This window comes from Frankliniella occidentalis, unplaced genomic scaffold (genome assembly GCF_000697945.3).
Source record: "Frankliniella occidentalis isolate FOCC.00 unplaced genomic scaffold, Focc_3.1 Scaffold96, whole genome shotgun sequence".
Taxonomy (NCBI): domain Eukaryota; kingdom Metazoa; phylum Arthropoda; class Insecta; order Thysanoptera; family Thripidae; genus Frankliniella; species Frankliniella occidentalis.
In genome coordinates, this window is record NW_026267225.1 from 719149 (window position 1) to 722802 (window position 3654).

Below are 3654 nucleotides of genomic sequence, written 5' to 3' on the forward strand. Positions count from 1 at the left end.
GGGGGGGGAATTACCTCTAGTTTGAAGGCATTGCTGCAATCAGAGGTCTGACTATGCCCTACAAAGTCTCGTCGTTCAAATGGTCGCCCGTGCACAGCCACCAAACGAACACAGGCAAGTTTTATTTGGCGTGGGCTTATTTCATTTTGACTTGTAAAGTAGGCACCTGATTGTTCCCTTATTTTTTCCTTGACGGTCTGCGGTCCATTTGCACTTTTCAGCGAGGTAATCTCTTTGTCCTTATGGCTACGTAGAAGATGCTTCTCCAAAGTACCAGTGTCCCGGTTCTGAATAAAGAAGAGCACATATAGTACCAAAAGTCGTGAAAATGTATTTCAAATAACCGACAACCGTGAGGTTAGAGAACAACAAAAATGCAGGCAAAAGCGAGACTCTTCAGCGCCGAAGATACGGACGAGATGGACACGGTGCGACGCATACGGGGGCAACGGAATGGGCAGGTAGCTGTAGCGAAACGACGATGACGAGGTGCTCGAGCGTAAGGTGCGCGAGGTGCGCCAACTTACGGAACACAGACCTGACGCGCCGGACGCGAACGGGGAGGGGAATGGACAGCTCGCGATGCACGCTGACGGGCTGCTCGGACACGGGCAAACATAACACAGAACAGGGCTGCACCAATGTGTAAACAACGAACACGTTTAGCTGCACTCGTTTGGGCAGCCGAGCATATCGTCGGGCGCTGGCTCGTTCATCAAGGACAATCGTTTAGAGTAATATTGTGTACTTAGGGGCCGTTCACAAATTACGTCACGCAAATTTCGGGTGGTTTTGACTCCCCCCCTCCCCCACGTCACGCGGCTAACCTAACCTTCTAATGCTTTTAGGATAGGACCGTCACGCGGGCAGAGACCCCCTCCCTCCCCTCAGATACATTGACAGTTTTGTTACTGCAGTCCGGGACCTTGCCATGACAATCCTTTACGCCGATGGGCTCAAAATAACTCTGTATGGGATGGTCAGCTTTTCTTTTCTTTTGTGGCGGCGGATCCGTGTCTGAACTCGAGCGGAATGATAACGACGACGTGTATGCGGATCTAGGACAACTCGCCCCAGTCTAACTTGCCCCGGTATAAAGTCGCCCCGTACACATGTCGCCCCAACGCTAAAGTCGCCCCAGTTGAAATCAGTTTTTTACAATGAATGTGAACTTCTATATATTTAATTACATTAAAAGAATCAGCCCAAGTTGTGGCCGATGGCTCTTAAGCATGTGACTACGTCGTCGTCCTCTGTGTTCTACACAGCCCACCCAGAAAAGGGTTCGGTTGATTCAATGGGGAGAAAATATTATAAAAATTTTCTCTTGGTTCTAGGGAAAATATCCCATTAGGTAATGGAAAATCGCTTAAATTTGCGGAAAAATTATATCATATTTTCCATTTGTTAAATTTCCATTGAACTAAGGAATTCTGCGTTAATTCAGTGGGACAATTTTCTTGGTACGGTCCACAATTCTGTGGATTCGAACTTCTATTTGGGCCAGAGACGAGGCCAGAGAAGACTTCGGCTTTGAAGGAGAGGGACGCTTAACAATGCCCAGCAATATTCAAATGGAATAAAAATTGGAAAAAATATTTTACTGGGGCGAGATGGCACAAGTCTACTACTCGCCCCAGCCCCAAAATCGGGGCGAGTTAGCCTTGGGGCGACTTGTGCCATGGGGCGACTTGAGCGAGTTGTCTATCTCCCGTGTCTGCTGCAGCCATAGCCATCTCGTTTGATTTCCATACGGACCTTCTAAGCTGCGCTTGACTGTCGTCTCTGGTTTGTTTACCGGATCTGCATGTTCCTCCGTTCCCCGCACCCCTTGCCCTGCGACCTACCTCTGGCTGTGAGCATTGGGCTGGGCGCTGCTGGCGGTCTGGCTCGCGCCGGACCAAGAGCCAGACTCCCGGCGATGTGGACTCGCAACAATGAACCATTACTATTTACACTGGTTAGAGGTCCTGACAACTTATCTTGACCGCGCCAGAAGTGCAGTCCTACCCGAGCTCGGAGGCCTCTTCGGTCAAGATAAGTTGTCAGGACCTCTAGCGAAATGTGGCTTCAGAATCATTTTCTGCCCCCCCCCCCCTCCTTTCGATTTTTTTTGGTATAAAACACCTTATTGAAACGTTACATTTCGATGTGATGGTCTGGTTTGTAACGGCATGCAAACCGACGTGTTACTGAAACGGTACGGAAAGGTAACCGCTGTCTAGAACCAAAGCATATGAAACGTTCTTTTTATGGAACGACACAAGTGCAGACAAAACGTACTTTTATGTGAATATAAACGGTACAGTAACGTTACTGTGTAGCGACCATTTGCAATCATGTACCGCACGCAGTTACAAGTGGGAGTATCGTTACGTCACGTGGAACTTTCCAATTCGTTACCTTATGAGTAACAGAATAGACCTGTTTGAGTTACAGCGGTCCGGTACTTCACCTGAACGCGGTAACGCATTACCACAACGCAAAAAGCCGTCCCGTTACGGACCCATGCTTTAAAGTGCCCCCTACACTTACTTTTGAGCATAATCACGCATTTCATTTGATTTCTATTTTAAAAATTAATAAATAAGCCATAATTTTTCAGTATTTTTGAACTTTTAAAAAGTCCGAAATAAACCACAAATGTAAAAATACTATGACCTTCAATTCATGGTGATGTCAGTTCCAATGTAGCCTCCCCTTAAGTATTCAACTTAACAGTTAAACACTTTATAGTATTCGAATATCCTGTCAAACACGCATGTTCCGCCGGTTGAACACTTTATTTATCAGCGTGAGTTGAACACATGATACAGGGAATGGGCTTGCGTACCTGCGAACATTCCACATTAATTAGTCGTATATTTAATTTTCCTGTTTTTGTTTCGACACGCAGACGCAGAACGTCAAATACAAAATTACACACATTCAGCGGAATGCATCAAAAAGATGTAAAATAGAAGGGAACATGTCGCTGCAGAATTTTGAACAACCCTCCCCCCTCCCCTTCCTCACGAATACCCACGTACTACGAGGTGAACCCTAAACGTCGCGTAGTTAGACCCACCGCGACGGAAGCGGACTCGGGCGGCGACTAACAGTGAACTCTTACCGACCTCAGCAGAGGTCACGCTTGACTCGGCTCGATGAACTTAACGCCTACATAACAAGTTGGGTCGGGCAGTGAGAAATGTCTCAAACGATATCGGTTTTCACGTCGTTAGCGATACTTTAGTGTGGCTGGAATAGACCTTTTATCCAAACGATGTGGCAACGCCGTACGCTAATAGTTTCCAGCGACAGACTCGACGCGTCCGTGCAACAATATCCTATCTGTTTCGCTGCCCCGAAAGACTATCCTATCTGTTTTGCTGCCCCAAAAGACTAGCCTATCTGTTTCGCTGCCCCGAAGGACTAGCCTATCTGTTTTTCGGCGCTCTCTGCAGCGCTGCCTTCTCTTCATTGTGGGTTTTCTAATAGTAACGGTAGAAATAAAATAAAAATTGCCATTTGTACCTTGATATTCAAGGAACACGCAGCAGTATTTTTTTTTTCCTACTGTTAATATTGGCAAACTCACAATAAAGAGAAGACAGCGCTGCAGAAAGCGCCGAAAAACAGATAGGCTAGTCTTTCGGGGCAGCGAAACAGATA

The 3654-nt window shown here is 46.8% G+C and overlaps 1 protein-coding gene across 3 annotated transcripts in view; it reads left to right on the plus strand.

Moving 5' to 3' along the window:
• LOC113211075 (gustatory and odorant receptor 21a-like) overlaps positions 1–3654 on the plus strand; it is a 60604-nt gene that overhangs the window by 54282 nt on the left and 2668 nt on the right. The window lies entirely within an intron of this gene.